Consider the following 16549-nt stretch of genomic DNA (forward strand, 5'->3'; position numbering starts at 1 on the left):
ACACGGCCAAAACAAACAATAAGAGAAGGTAATTAAGGACATGAAGTAATGGATATGTTAACTAGCTCTTTGTAGTTATAGTTACTTGATGTATACATGTGTATACATGTGGCAGAATGTCACTCTATATCCTAATCAAGGCAGTTTTTGTCAAGAATACCTTAAAATGAAGCCAGAGAGAGAGCAGAAAAAGTTCATGGTGAGGTTGCTTTGATTCCAAGAGAGTGAGGGAGGCTGGGATTTTCCATGGTCAATATGGGATCATTTTCTTTTTCACATTTCTCTCTGTTTTTTTAAGTTATAGCAATATTTTCACCTCGAGGCTTGCCATATATTAAGTACAGCTACTGACTGAAAGAACATTGCTTTATACAGTTCCTTGAGACTAACACGTTGCTTGCTGTTGCTTGCAGGGTGAAGGCAGAGAGAGCGGTGCCCCAGGACAGACCTCGCCATTTGATTCTGTTTAGAAGATAGCCACCGACTCTGAAGGTGAGTAGAGTCTTGTCTGCGGTTTTATACTATGAATTATTCTCAAGCCTGCTGGAGAGTAGACAGGACGGACCGTGTGCCCAACCTTTGAATGTTATTAGCGTTTTGTTAATTTTTTTCCCTGTTTGGGTAAGTTTGTCCCCTTAAAAAATATTTTGATTATTTTTGTTGAAACACATGGGAATATGTTGCAAATATCATGGCATTTTCTCCTAAATGTTTAGAGCTTCTAAAAATAATAAAAGCCTCCCATGAGTGGCATTTCAGAACTCTCATAAATTATGTGACCAGATCACATAAGTAAACCCAAGAGTGTAACAGAAATTGTTCCCTTTCATAATTTACAGAAATAAAAAGATTTTAACTATATCTAATTAGTGGGCAGCTAAGCAGTCTGAATTGGGTTGAAAAGAGCCATGTATATATAGAGGTATGGTGTGGGCCCGGCATTAGACATACTTCTTGTGCTTAATTCTTTTCCAGTAAGTCCCCCATCCACCTTGGCTGCCATTTGGTGGGTTGGGTGAGTGGATCAGATAGATGGTAACAGCCCTCCTCCTGATGAGCCTTCATGAGTAAACCAGTCTCTCTGATCTGTGTGATCAAATGTTGGTTAATTAAGAAAAAAAAATGAGAACATGGAAAGATCATGAGTGGTCATGTAAAATTGACATTAATAACGTTCAAGTCAACACCAGAGAGGCTAGAAATGATCCCAAGCTAGAAATTTTCCATGAAAGACTTGCTGGACTTTATAATTCTATAGTGATTGTAGTTATAAGTCATTAAACATCAGGTCTGACTGCAGGGTAGCTATTGGCTGTTCTGAATTCCAGGCTTTTCATAACTATGTGCATTATACATACTTAATTCAAGGTAACTTTGCAAATCAAACATACATATATCTCCCTTCTAGAAAAAAACATCTCCCTTCTAGTAGACACTGTACTGCTCCCTTGATTTGTAGCAGCATAAATACATTTTTCGTGTGTGTGTGTGCTCATGCTCACGCTCGAGTATGTAACAAATAACTGAGATTATATTTCTATATGCTTTGCACTGAGCCATCTACCACTCCTATTGTTGCGTACGGTTATGGAATGCCTATTCTCGTTGCAATCAGGCATTCCACTGGGAGGAAAGACCATGATTTATTTCTTCTAGCAGATGTGGATCATTTTAAGGGGTTTGCTCGTCCAGGCCACCCTCCACAGAAATGGAGATTGAGTGAGGTTTATCGTTACTATGGCTCTAATGGAGTAGCAGTGGGACACCCGGCCTTCGCACAACAGTGGGACAAACAGCCTTGCTGTTTGTGAAGAAGTCCTGACTTGATGGAAGATGCAGGCACACAGAGCTCTGTGTAGTTTCTTCAGTCCTGCAATGACTCCGGCTGCTCCTGTGACTCTCTGCTCTTCTCTGCTGGCTCTGGTCTCTGTGTCCTCCTCTGCCTCTGTTATTCTGCAATGTCCCCAGACAGACTGCAGACTCTCCCAAACAGGCCATCAGTGAATGAACAGTTAAAAGCTTAGTAGGTGCTGCTGTGAGCTTTTAAGGGGAAGAGAACGTCAGCTGTGCCTTGTACCTGAGTGCCTGTGTTGTGCTTATGAAGTCACAGTTGTAGACACAGAGGAGTTGAACTCTAGAGTTCAGGAAAGTAAATTCAAAGACATTCATAGACTAAGCTGGAAACAGGGATGCAATGAACAGTCAATTGGCACTGTGGAAATTTGAGTATATAACCCCTAACCAAGTATATCTGGCGTCAGTTTAGAAGAATAAGAAAGTATTTTCTATGGGAAAATGTTTTTATTGACAAATTGTTTTTTTTTTTTTGTAGAGTTTTATTCAAATATGGTCATTCCACTTTGCTGACAAATTGTGTTAAGTAACAGTAGAACCAGGCTAACTAGTTGCAACAAACGATCATATGGTTCACAGAGCTGAAAATATGTATAGCCTGCTTTTTTTTTTCCAAAATGATTACCAGCTCATGCTTTATGTCATTAAAGCAAAGATATAGTAAAGATAATCTATGTGGTCATATAAGAATCTAAGCTTATCAAGTTTGTTTATTCATTCATCTAACAATATTTAAAGTGCCACCATATTTTGTGTACAAAATGATGATAATCAGGTAAAGTTTGCACACTCTTTAGGGGGTGCTTGAGAATTTAAAAATTCCATTCTGGGTTTGTGTTTTCTATGAGGTATAACAAAATACAGTATGGAAACAAAACTGTCAGTTTCTCAATTTAAGATTAATATATCAAGGGTCAATTAGTTTTATAAATTTGATAATATAGGTGCTCTATACAACCCAGTGACCACCTTAGTAGGAAGACCCGTGTGGTGGGACATAAACCGATTCTTACAGCTTTAAGACCCAGACCGTTTGGGCGGCGATTCTAGGCTGGGTGAAGGCTGCCTGGCCTGAGAGAGGGAGGGAGCTGTTGGCATGCTTATCCCAGCAAGGGGAGCTGGCCTTTGTAATCATAACAAACCACGGTAATACCATGTGGAATGTAGAGTAACAAATCTGCCTGTGTTGGAATGCTTATCCTTCCTGGCTCAAGGTCATACATGATTATTTATGCTTATTAGGAGTCCGTAGACAGCCCCACAAGGAGCACAAAGCAATGGCTTTTATAGCTCTCTAAGAAATATCATTCATTGTAACCTAGTTAGCAGTTTTTATAAATGTTTGCGTGTGTGGGTTGGACACTTGGGCTTTCATGGTCTGCCCTCTCACCACCTGTGACTATCCCCAGACCAGCTAGGATTATGTCAGTGAGCCACCATAGACCACACAGGCTACACTTCCTTATTTCAGCCCAAGAGGTCTTTTAGGAAGCAAGCCTGGGTGTTTACTGGGATGTTGCAGTTGTAATTATTTAGTGCTGTGCTAAATTCAAGGGGACAGTAAAGCTTAAAGCTCTCAATGATGCTTTCCGTTGCCTCAGGAGCCATCCGACCACAGGTGAAATGTTTTTTTCCCGACTCAGAGGCAGGGGCATAGGTGGACAACAGTGCTTCCCTCTGCAATCTCAAGACTTCTGAAGGAACCCCAGAGAAGGACGGTTTGTGAATAGTCGAGTGAGTGTGTGAGGTGAAGTCCACACTGGTTTGTTCTGCTGTCAGACTTGAGTGCAGCTGATTGTCTTTGGGAGTTACAGGTTCCCCCAGAGGCTCACATCCTGGGGATTTGTGAAGGGCTGCTGCTGAGAGGAGGTAGGTCTTACCAGATAGAGAGGCGGCCCGCTGGGTGCTACCCTCAGAAGAAATAAGTACAGCCCAGAGACACTGCTTGGCTTACTAAGGATGTGAGTTCCTTTCTCTCTTCTGTAGGCTGCTCACCACGCTGCTTGTGCTCTGCCATTGTTGACACTGTGCTGCCATAACTGAGCAGAAGTTACTGTCGTGCTTCTGACCCCCAAGAACTATGAACTAGACAACCGTGTAGCTAAAATTCTGCCCCCTAGGGCTGGAAAGGTGGCTCAGCAGTTAAAGAGTACAGACTGCTCCTCCAAAGGCCCTGAGTTCAATTCCCAGCAACCACATGGTGGCTCACAGCCATCTGTAATGGGATCTGATGCCTCTTCTAGTGTGTCTGAAGACATTTATAGTGTACTCATGTTCATAAAATAAGTAAATAAATCTTAAAAAGAAAGAAAGAAAAGAAAAAAGAATCCTCCTCCCTATCCCCCATACCTCAGCTGGCTTTGAGTTTTCAGTCCTTTTGTCTCAGCATCGTAAGTGACTGGGATTACAGGCTTGCACCACTGGCCCAGCCTAAACTATCATTTCCTGAAGAAAAATAAAAGCCGATAGGTAAAATCACTTGTTCTGTGGTATAAGAAAAATTGGCCTGTTCTATACTGCGTGGAATTATCTCACCAAGAATGCGGTCCTTAGGAGTGTTGACTTTTCCAGCCCACCTAGTGAAAATGTACTTTGATTTATTTTCAAAAAAAAGAGAAAGTTCTGAAGTTCATGTCAGTGTGGCGCAGTAGAACAAAATGTGCTTGAGATGATTCTCTTGGCTGAACGTGACAGAAAACCCGACTCAGACTACCCACTTAGTGTGCAGGATGGATCTCCCTGAAAGAGGAGAGGCCTGGCTGGGGAATCTAAGGGATATGAGGATCCATCTTGGCTGTGTGCTTGCGGGAGTGGAGACCTTCAAGCAGCTTCAGATTCGTGTCAGGAAATGGCCTTTGGGGCAGTGACTTCATGTGGGTCTAGTGTGAGGCTGGGGGTGGGGGCTAGCCTCCCTACATGGTTGAGTTGTCCTGGTCACAGAGCCTGAGGGTAACTTTTCCTTAGGTGGAGTGGAAGTGCAGACTGATGGACAGTAGGTTGATGGTTGTCGCCTTTACTGATGCAGAAAGCTAGTTACCAGGATTGTGATGATAATTGATGTGCATTTTATGGTTTGCAAAGCATTCTTTTGTTTGAACTGAGAGAAGCTACATAGGGCAGCAGAATGAACATGTGATAAAGAACATGGATGAATTATAGGTGGGTCTGGCTGCATGAGCTTGACATGTTACTTAACCTCTTTGTGCCCATTTCTCTAACTGTTCGATGAGGTCAAAGGTTTTTACCCCTCAAGGTTCTGGGAAAGCTCAAATGCATGGGTATTTATGGGGCATTTGTACTAGTACCTCATGGGTGCTATACTCCCAATCCCCCAACATTGTGCTGACGTCCTCTCATGTGGACTGTAAGGGTCAGTATTGTCAAGTCTTGCCTTTGAGTTGACTGCAGGGAATTTGAGTTAATAATTAATGAAGGAAGCAGAGATGAGGAACCCATAGAACGTAGACCCGCTTATAGAAGTGCCTTCCTTCCCAAAGGCCAGTGTTGCTATTTACTCTACCGAGTTGAGCTTTCTCCATGTTCTGCTGATGTTGCTCCACCCTGGTGGGAAGGTACTCGAGTGGGGATGGCCAGGTACTTCTAGAGTTGGCATTCACTCAGAAATGTTGGTTGCTTGTTTAATCAAATCAGAGCAGGAGATGACAGATACCCTTTTGGGGTGGGATGGGATTCAGATGTGTCAGTAGGATGTTAGATGTGCTGTCTTAGGTTTGGACTATCTTATTGTTTCTTGGGCTTTTAGCCAGCTCTGTTTAAAGGGAGTCACTGTTTTCCCATTAAGAATATTTTTTCCACAATTGCTGAGAATTTTTCCTTTATAATGTAGGAGGCTCGCTCTTGGATCTCAGACATTTAGGGAGGGTCATGTTGTGTTTTGAGGACAACAACAAAGATTTCTTTATATTTACTGCAGTCTCAAGACTCTGAAAGTCGAAGTATTATTGTTAGCAATTTCCAAGGCAGCTCCCACATTTGTAGCTATCAGAGCAAAGAAAAACTTGGTGGAAAACAGTTTTGGCTCTCCATGCAGTGCTTTTAAGGAAAAGTGGTGTTAATCAGTATTTACAATGCTTATTTCATGGCCAGACTCCCAGTTCCCTTCATGACACTGCCCTACGGTACAGTTTCCACTGACGGCAACTGTCTGGTATGTGGGAGGAGCTCACATATGCCTTGAATGAGCTGTGCTTTTGCCTTGGGGGGTTTTATTATTTTTGTAGCCTTCCTTTTGACAAGAGGTCATTTACAATGAGATACTGTCAGGAATTCCAGATGAGTCTCACATACTGAGACTCCACTCCTAGTGTCCAAACACTCCTTTGTTATTGTCTCTTTAAAAGGAGGAGGTGGTAACGTTTGAGTATTGATTTCAACACCTGCTTTTATGATCATAATTGCATTCCAAATGCACACGTACTCAGAGGGTAAATGGATTAACTTTGAATTCTGTAGACAGATCCCGAACTTACCAAATGACTGTGGGAACCGCAGTAGGTTCTTAGATTTAACTCTCCTGGACTTTATTCTTAGCTCCTGTGGAGCCTTTGCCTTGCTGAGCAATGTGGGATTGTACGTTGACAGTTACTTCATTGCTATGGACCTGGGAAAGCAGGTCACCCTCATTTTCTGTAATCTCAGCAACAAAACAACATCGTTAGCCTCCGTGGGCTGGGCAGCACCTTAGCTCTTTGGCTGATTATCCTGTTTGGTATTTTCTCTTCTAAAACCTTAAAACATGTTTTTAGTTGGAACAGAATTCCATTCGTCCCCCTCTTTCCTTCCTCCCAAGCCACCCTCTGCATCTATTGATTGCCTTCTCTATCCCCAAGTTGGGAGCCTCATTTTCTTTGATTGTGCGAAACACAAATTGTACCACACAACTCCTGGTTTCGCTCGCTCCCTAAGCTCTGTGGTCAACCATTTTGCTGTTTCCATGAATTTGACTATTTGAAAATATATACCACGTGACGTAACACAGAGTGATGTGTAATAAGTGGTCCAAGAGAGAGAGGAACCCAGGTTCAATCCCCAGCAGGTTCCGTTCCTCCCTCTATAGTCCCTAGCGTCCCGTCCTGAGCAGTTCATAAGTCTGGGACTCAATTAGAGCATGCCATGTTCCCTGTAGTCTAGAGTCTGCAGATCCGATGGTGGCAGGTGTTATCACCTTGCTAGATACAACTAACTATAAAGAGCTTCCTGTCTCTGGCACAGTTGTGCTAAGTTTAAATGGTGAGGCTCACATGAAAGTATGTATTTTGTAAGTTGTCAAGCTTGATGTAGGATGCAAGATTGTCTTCTTTTAAAAGTTTAGGCTTTTGTTTTTGTGGTTTTGTTTGTTTGTTTGTTTGTTTTAAAGGGCCCAGTCCCTCTGTGCTATTCCTTATCTGGTGGTTTATCTTGGTTTGTGTAAATAGGACCCACGAATGCCTTGTTTTAGCAGCTTGGCTACATTGCATCTTGATTTAAAAAAAAAATCAGTCACTTTTTGAAGACTTGTATGAGTAAGCACAGCTTTATACAGGAGGGTTCTGGCAGTATGTTAACACATACTACTTTCATCTTGAAGGACTCACACCTGGAGCCACCCCTTGTCGTGCTGTGGGCGGTGCTGTGGGCTTTCTGTTTCTTTCTTAGCAGGTCCTCTCGGAGTAGTCCATGTATCATGCCTCTGATTGGCTTTCCTCCTTTCCCCAGCCCATATTCTGATTTTTCTTCTTTTACCTTCTAATTTTGCTAGCTTTCTAACAACTTGCGAATGGGAGGTAAAACTTCTGAGCTGCTGTATACCTGAGAGTGTGACACTCCTGTATAATTGATTGCCTGGCTAGGTGTAGAGTTCCTGGCTGGAAATCACTGAGCTGTTGATAGGAAGGGCGTTGCACACCTCCTAGCATTCAGGCTCCTTGTGAGAACACTAGCGCCTGCCGATTCTCAGTTCTTTACAGGGTCTCCTCTATTGTGTCTTTTGACATCGTTCATGAAAGCATTCAGCAGTTTAATGATCGCCTGCCGCAATTGGGACTCGCTTTTTCAGTTATGTTTGTTTGTCTTTTGCTGGTGTCCAAAGAGCACTGTGATGATTTTACCAAGGTGACAAAAACTAGGAGCAATTGGGAAGAGAGCCTCCGGGAGGGAGGGAGTGGCTCTGGTTGGCGCTGGGCCTGTCTGCAGAGGATTTTTCTTAATTGGTTAACTGAAGCAAGAAAACCCACCCTGAATGTGGGCTGCACCATTTGCTGGTGCGGGGTCTTCTTTAAGGAGAAACTTACTTAGCTGAGTACAGAGTATGGTGTTTCTTCTCTCTGTGATTGCTTTGTCAAGTGGCTGTTTATCTTGAGTCCTCAGGCAGACTCACCTGCAGGGATGGACTGTAGGTAGCATGGAGTTGTAAGTCCCTGCTTCTGTCTACGCCTGGGCAGAGCTCAGGAAGGCACAGAGTTCACAGCACCAGGAAGGAGCTGCTCATTCATTTTGTTTTTATGTTCCGTGCTGCAGTATTGGCTTCCCTCGTTGTTTATTCAGCTTCCTTCTGGACCTGCTGTAGGATGTTTGACTTGCCTCTGAACGCCTCTTCCCAAAGCTAACTTACATTTTTCTTGGAACCCTTCTAAAGTTGTTAATTTATCAGGTTTATTTTATTTTCTGTTGCTGATAGCCCCTGAGTGTTTGCATAAACTAAGTATATATTCAGAGATTAACCTTTTTACCTTTGAAATTTTATTTTTCTGCACCATTTTTTGCTTCAAGTTGCACTTTTCCCCTCATCTCTTGTCTTTCACGTTAGATGTTTTATATGCCTGATGGTTTTGGAATGTCTTTTTCTGAGGCAGAATGGGGCTCCACATATGTCTCAGTTAGGGTTTTACTGCTGTGAACAGACACCATGACCAAGGCAAGTCTTATATATATATATATAAAAAACCAACAACATTTAATTGGGGCTGGCTTACAGGTTCAGAGGTTCAGTCCATTTTCATCAAGGTGGAAGCATGGCAGTATCCAGGCAAGCATGGCACAGGAGGAGCTGAGAGTTCTATGTCTTCATCCAAAGGCTGCTAGTGGAAGACTGACTTCTAGGCAACTAGGGTGAGGATCTTATACCCACACCCACAGTGACACACCCATTCCAACCAGGTCACACCTATTCCAACAAGGCCACACCTTCAGATGGTGCCACTCCCTGGTCCAAGGATATACAAACCATCACAACATATTAGAAGATATGTCTTATTTTGGTCTGCTAAGTCTATTGTCTTCATTTTCCACCTTTAAAACATCTTGAAGATTTTACTATCTGGTTTCTGCTATCTTTGTTCTAGAAGATTTATGCCTTTTTCAAAGAAATAATGGTTTTTGTGTTGAGAATTTTGAAGAGAGGCACTAACTGTATTTGCTCATTTAACTCAAAGTCCATTTGGAAGTCTTAAAAACCCAAATCCAAACCAAATAAGCCAACAACAAAAGGAGGTCAGGATTTGCAGCATCAGGCTTTGGTCAAACACACCTGCAGGGCGAGCATCCACTCTAACTCTATTGCAAGGTGTGGTATACGTTTAGATGGTCCCAGGAGAATACTGGCTTTCTTGTTAAGTCTGCAACAGCTGCCTCGCCTTTTTGGGCTCAAGGCTTTTTATGCCAGGGCCTTAAGTACCAATAAATGTGTAAATGATAATTGGGCCTCCTGATTTAAAAAAAAATGCTTAAAAAGATTCTTATTGATGTTTCTAAAAGGAATTTTCCAGGGGCTAAGCATATAATCCTTAGATTAAAATGCAGCAGACACATTAAGTTGTTTCCCAGAAAAAGCAGAATAATAGACTTTAAATCTATTTGCTACTGGCCACCCACAAAGGACATTCCTAGCCCAAAGAGATTAGATATAAATACAGCCCAGGGAGCTGCGCTAAATTTGTGAGTTTTATTCATAGAGAATGCTCCCACAAAGCACACAGTCTCAGACTACCAATGGGTAGGCAAAGGAGTTTTAGCTTTAATTCTGAGAGCAGGTCTCTGCATATATGAAGCAGCTTTAGGAGGACAGAATGTTTTTTTTTTTTTAATAGGCTAACTGGCCATGGATAATTTCATAATTCTCTGGTGGTCAATTCAGTTGCTTCCTTTCTCTCTAAATATGGGGTGTACCCACTGTCTACATCCACGCACAGCTGTTTGGAGGAATGCTTTGGTCATTTTGCAGTAAGATATGTTTCTGGCCTTGACGGTCACTAGATAACAGGCCTTGTTTTCAGAAGGCTGTGGTGACACGCAACAGCCACTCCTCAACGCCTATCACTTCCATACCCAGACAGACAAGGAAACCCTGTCTCCATGCTGATTGCTAGGAAAACTTGCCCATCCATGTTCCTTCCTTTCGGATGTGTAGGGCTGAGTGCTGAACAGTCTACTTTCCATCTGAACTGGCCTGGACGCACTCTAGGAGCCTTTGTGGACCCCAGACTCACAGGTTTCCTATGCTTACAATGTCACTCTTGTCTCTTGAAGACTCCAACAGTCCAGTAATATTTTTTAGCCAAAATAAATATAAAGCCCAAATTCCTGCTTGTTAAGAAAGGGACCTTCGTTGCTTAATTAGTAACTCCTCTCTTGCTGTGGACTTCTCTGTCTTTGTCATACCCTTCAAGCCAGCCGCCTTGTTTCTTTCTATGGTATTGATGTGTCCCACGTGAGCTGTGCCCACCAGGACCTTTGATGCTAAGAGGGGCCCTGTGGATGGTGACGCACTAACTGAGCCATGCTCACCTCAGGCTTCCTGCGTAGTGCCATCCCCGTAGGTCATTGTAGTTGTTGCTTCTGCCATGTATACCCACTTTCAAAGTCTTGGCCTCAGTACCTCCTTGGCTTTCTTCAGCTTATCTGAAGAAGCTTGCATTCTCAAAAGACTTCTGAATTCTGAGGCCCAGCAAAGGGAAAACAATCCCCCCCCCCCCCCCGCTTTTACTGAAAAGGAGTACTATTATAGTTGTGTGCAAAAACCACCACTTTCTGATCTTGCTAGAATTAGTTCATGCTCAGTGCTTAGAGCCTAGCTCGGCACTATTTATAGATTCCTGGATAAGGAGCCAGAGAACCACTAAAGACAGTTTCCAAGCACATTTCGATTCTGTGCTTGAGGGACAACAGTTATTAGAATTTCATCCTGTAGCCAACATGATGTTGGCACTCAGTGTTTGATAACTGTTATTTGTATTTCTTAACGAATCTCTGTTGGCTGAAGGGGTTTGTGTGTGTGTGTGTGTGTGTGTGTGTGTGGAGAGAGAGAGAGAAATTATTGCATAATGGGGTGACCTCAAAAGTGCTACCAGGAAATAAAGGGGTTAAATTTGCGACACAGATTCTGATTAAAGAAGAAAAAAATATGTGAAGTATTATGAGACAGAGAATAGCCTTGTCATTTGTCACATGAGATTGTCATGAATAGACCCGTCATCTGGTTGAGAATTATCTACCCAGTTTCTCTATGAGAAAAATTGTTCTCCAGCAGAGGGTGAATGAAATATTCTGTCCATTGTGGGACGCCTCCAGCGTGTGGAGGGACGAGAGAAAGGGCGGCATTTATGGAATTTGACTATTCTGCCAAAAGGGGTGGCTCTCCAGCTGCGCTGTGATGGTTGCTGGGGGAGCTCTAAGATCAGTGCCATTGGTAGGGTGTCTTAGCCCATTGCTGGCATTTCATTAGATCCCTGTGTGGATGCCCCAGTTAGAACATTGTTTGGGTGATGATTGCTCTCCATAGTAAGATGAATAAGAGTTGGGACAGGGGGAAGAAGGTACATGGTATAGTAGTCAAGGTATGCCTGGATCATCTCTAAGTTCAGGTCCTGTAAGCACTCTGGGAGAAATTCTTTGTCTGATAATCACTCTTGAGCCAAGGGCCCCAACCTGAGATGATCCATTCCCACAGGCAAGCTCTGGATAGCAGATAATTGTTCTCATATTGGTGCTGAAGGAATCCAAGGCAAGGCCAGGGGATGACTTCTTGCCAGACATTCTCTTCTGCTGCTGCCTGTACGACGGACTGTGTTGGATCATCCCATGTGGCCAGCAAGTGCTTTGACTCAACGAGCTCCGCCATCTACTGGTGCTTCTTTAGGGTGGGTCTTCCCTTCCTAACAGGCCTGCCTGGGGCTAAGCTAAGTGATTAGTGGCCAGCGACCATCACAAAAGGGACACATGGTGATATACGACATATGTAAGTGAAAGTTGGATGTTTGAAACTGAAGGTAGAAACACCACTGTAAAGCAGAATTCAGAGACAAAACCAGAAGACATTCAATCAAATAAATTGTTTGGGACCATCTTTCCTGTGAATAGCTCTGTGAATAGGAGTTCTAGCGGAGGAATTACATTAACAAGTCAGCATGCATGAGAACCACTTCAGTACTGTCATGGCTTTAGTTACTGTTGGAAGGACTGACACAAATGACTTTATTTTTACTGTTGACAGTAAGACTCCTGATGTAGTGCAGGCTGTCCTTGAGCTTGATATAGTTCTGTTCTTGCCTCTCAAGTGCAGGATCATAGGTATGTGTCATCATGCCCCAGAGTTCATTTCAGTCCTGATGGACTGCTCCCACCGCCTCTGTATAGTTCCCTCCAGTAACATACCTGATAAACCATCTTGCTTGGTCTTGATGGGCCCCTGTCACTAGGATGAGATCTGTTTCCGTTGGTCTGATCAGCCCCATATTTGTATGTGTGTGTGTGTGTGTGTGTGTGTGAGGAACAGTCACAGGTGATAAAGGGTCAATGCCAGAAACCTTTTTGACCAAATTCAAGCCATCAGAAATGTCCCTGGAGTCCTCCAAGGTTTCAGCTCTGTCTATTCTGTGGCAATTCTTAGAATTGTAGGAATGCCACTCAGAGGACTTTGTTATATGTTGCACTACTTCAGAATGTCAGCTATACAGCAGATTCAAAGCTCTACAAGATAGAAATCTTGTAAGATAGAAAACTTACAAGGGCAAATGTCTAAAGAATGAATAGTTTGAAAGGCAGGTACCTGTTAGAGCCATTTTCAGTGGACTTGATGATAAGTGCCTCTGCTAAGGATGGACAAGATCTAGACCAGCTCTGGATAGAACATTGAAGGAAGTTAACTGACAGAACTGTTCACTTTCATTTCATATAGGATTTTAGGATGAAAAGGATCATTTGTATGTAATACACTAAGTCTATAAAAATTACCCTAATTTTACTTTTATGAAAAAGCTTAAATTTTCTATTGAAAATTGCCAATATTAGGTTGCTTTTTGTGTGTGTGTGTGTAACTCCCATTTCATCTTGCCTGTTTCTTTTGAAGGGATGTTTGTCAAGGGCCTTTCTACATCTGACTGGATGATAATATGCTTTCTGACTGAAAGTGTGTTTACATATTGTTTCCGTTTAGTATTGTCTTACTTGTCTTAACCAAGGTAATTTTTAAAGGCAAACATTTAATTGGGGCTGTCTTATAGTTTCAGAGGTTTAGTCCATTATCATAGTGGGGGAGCATGGCAGACATGGTGTGGGAGGAGCCAAGAGTTCTACACCTTGATCTGGAAGAGCCAAGAATTCTACACCTTGGAGCAGCCAAGGAGGAGACTTATCTTCCACACTGGGCAGAGCCCAAGCATAGGAGATCTTAAAGCACACTTACCCAGTGACACACTTCCTCCAACAAGGCCACACCTCCTAATAGTGGTACTTCCTATGGCCAGGCATTCAAACATCTGACGATGGGGACCAAACCTATTCAAACTACTGCACATATATATTATGTATTCTGAATCCTGTATTTTGGAACCATATTTGCTTGGATCCTGTAATGAAATCAATTAGGTGATGTTTCTGAATTTAGCTTGCAAAAATTTTAAGAAATTTTGCATCACTGAGTGGTGGTAGAGCAAATCTTTAATCCCAACATGTGGAAGGCAGAGGCAGTGCAATCTGCTCCGTAAGTGTAAGCCTGGTTTACAGGATGAGTTTTAGGACAGCCAGGGCTACACAGACACCCTATTTTGAAAAATAAAACCAAGAAACAAACAATAAAACATTGTATCAGTATTCATGGAGAAAATCTGCGTCAGGTTTTCTTTGTTGTTGAGTCTTTACCAGGTTTTTGTATGAGAGCAGTGCTGAGCTTCAGTTGTGTCTGACAGGGCTCCTTTTTGTTTTATTCTGTGCAGAGGTGTGAATGTTAACTCTTTTTGAACGTTTGGTAGGATTTGCTGGGATGTGTGTCTGGCCTTGGGCTTTCTTGGTTGGGATCCTCTGCTTAACAGCTTCCATCTTGGTCTGTTGTGTGGATCTGTTTAAGTGTGTAGCTGCTCATGATAGTGTATGTGTGTCTAGGAATTGATCCGTTTCTTTTGGATTTTCATGGTTTTTGGAATCTTGAGTTTTCAAAATAGTATCCAGTGAGCCTTTGGATTTCATTGTAATCTGTTGAAACTGCCTCTCTCTCTCTCTCTCTCTCTCTCTCTCTCTCTCTCTCTCTCTCTCTCTTTCTAATTAATTTGGTGGTAGAGGGTTGTCACTGTTTATTTTTTCGAAGGGCCAAGCCTTTCAGTCTCTGCCTTACTTACTGCTTTCATCTCCGTTGCATTAATCTGTTCTTTCCTCTTTATTATGTCTTGCTGTCTGCTGGTTTGAGGTTTGGATTATTCTTGTTTTTATAAGGCTTTAGGGTGCAACACTGGCTTATTTATTTGAGGCCTTCTTCATTTCTTTTGTGTAAGCAGAAGCTTTTTTGTGTAAGCATAAACTTTCTATTTTGTGTGTGTCTAAGTGTAAACTTTTCCTTGCCCTGGCCGTCTCTCAAAGCGTCTGCTGGACTGTGTCTTCGTTTTCTTTGCACTCTAGGGATTTTTAGGTGTCCTTGTTTCTTTAATGACTCGCTGGCTGTCCATGAGCCATGTATTTGGTCTCCGTGGATTTGTGTAGTCTCTGCCATTTTGCAGGTTGTTGACTTCTGGATTTATTGCACTGTAACCTGAGAAGATGGAAGGAATGATGTCATTTCTTTGTCAAACTCTGTGGCCTAGAATGTGGTCTGCTTTACACAGGGTTCCATGAGCTGCTGAGAACACCGTGCCTAAGGAGTCCACTGGATGCAGTTTTTTGTGTGTATTTGGTGAGTCCCTTGGATCTATGGTGTGATTTAGCTCTACAGTTTCTTTGTTGATTGTTAACTGGGTGACCTTTCAAAAGCTGTGGATGTGGCAGTGAGGTCAGCCACAGTTATTGTCCTGGGACCTTTGAGACCTTTTATATCCCTTTGCATTTGGTTTTGGAACTTGCCCATCCTTTTCTCTGCACTTTTCTAGGATCCTCTCACTTCCTTTGTGGGTTTCTGAAGTTGTTCTTCTTCTTGTCTCTTTGGAATCTGCTTTTTCTTTATTCTCATGCTTCCTTTCCTGGCTCACACGGCAGCAGCTTTTAGCTCAATATCTTACCTGAAGGCGGTTTTTATTTAGAATAAACATTGCTCTTTTCACCAAAACTGAACCTTACTTCTTCCTATTTTTGGCATGTAGAACTTCACATGATAGTTAGGCTTTTAACTCTTTATAATATTTCTCTTAGCCGAGTCACAAGAATAGAAATCCTTTTTTTAAAAAAGATATATTTATTTTCAGACTCACCAGAAGAGGGTATGAGATCTCATTGCATATGGTTCTTTGCCACCATGTGGTTGCTGTGAATTGAACTCAGGACCTCTGGAAGAGCAACAAGTGCTCTTAACTGCTGAGCCATCTCTCCAGCCCCAAGAATAGGAATCTTAAACTGTTTATACATTAGGAATTTATGAAAACCCATCTGTAAATTATATTTATGAGGAGCTGAAACAGAAATCAAGTATGACCATCTGTCCCCGTGACCAAACTTTTCTGTGTTTATATTATGGTGTGCATGTATGTATTTGTTTGCACAACGTGTGTGTGTGTGTGTGTGTTGGTGCATATATGCAAATGCATGTGGAGGGTGAAAGACAACCTTGGAAACCATTCTTTAGGTGATAATCACCTTGCATTTTGAGATAGGGTCTGCCACTGGCTTGGAGCTCACAAAGTTTGGAAGGCTAGCCAGTCAGTGAACCCTTGGAGTTAGCCTTTCTCTCCTGCTCTGGTGCTGGGATCCCAAATGCATGCTGGCATGCTTGTCTTTTGTGTTTTGGTTTCTTGAACATGGGTTTTGAAGCCCAAATGCAAGCTCTCATGCTTGCACAGCGAGCATCGGGCTTGCTCTCCAATTCTGACACAGATGCATTTTAAGGTGACGTTTACAAACATCTGTAGAAGCAGCAGACTTGTTTGGAAATGACCAGGTGTTTCTCTGTTTATTTGCTTCTTATTCTCGAGTTTACAGTGAATTCTTAAATGTTTAAACTTTTGCTAGGTCTGTCCAGTTTTTAAGGCTTTTTTAGGCAGAAGTCAAAAACTGCTGTGGTGGTTTGAATGAAAATGACCCCCTTAAGCTCATAGGGAGTGGCATTATTTGAAAGGATTAGGAGTCGAGACCTTGTTAGAGGAGGTGTGGCCTTCTTGGAGGAAGTGTGTTACTACGGGTTGGAGGGGGGGAAGGAGAGGGGTGGGCTTTGAGGTTTCAGAAGCGCAAGCCAGGCACAGTGTCTCACTCTCCAGATATAGAGCCCTTAGCTCCTCCTGCACCATGT

The 16549-nt window shown here is 42.6% G+C and overlaps 1 protein-coding gene across 6 annotated transcripts in view; it reads left to right on the plus strand.

Moving 5' to 3' along the window:
* Positions 1-16549, plus strand: part of Sgms1 (sphingomyelin synthase 1) — a 274571-nt gene that overhangs the window by 38616 nt on the left and 219406 nt on the right. For all 6 annotated transcript variants that reach the window (XM_029472300.2, XM_029472303.2, XM_021151328.3 and 3 more), the window contains exon 2: positions 414-492. The gene's annotated coding sequence lies outside the window, so the exon portion shown is untranslated. The remainder of the gene's footprint in view (positions 1-413; positions 493-16549) is intronic.

The sequence above is a fragment of the Mus caroli genome, unplaced genomic scaffold, assembly GCF_978045245.1.
Source record: "Mus caroli unplaced genomic scaffold, Mus_caroli_1 scaffold_20, whole genome shotgun sequence".
NCBI classification, from domain to species: domain Eukaryota; kingdom Metazoa; phylum Chordata; class Mammalia; order Rodentia; family Muridae; genus Mus; species Mus caroli.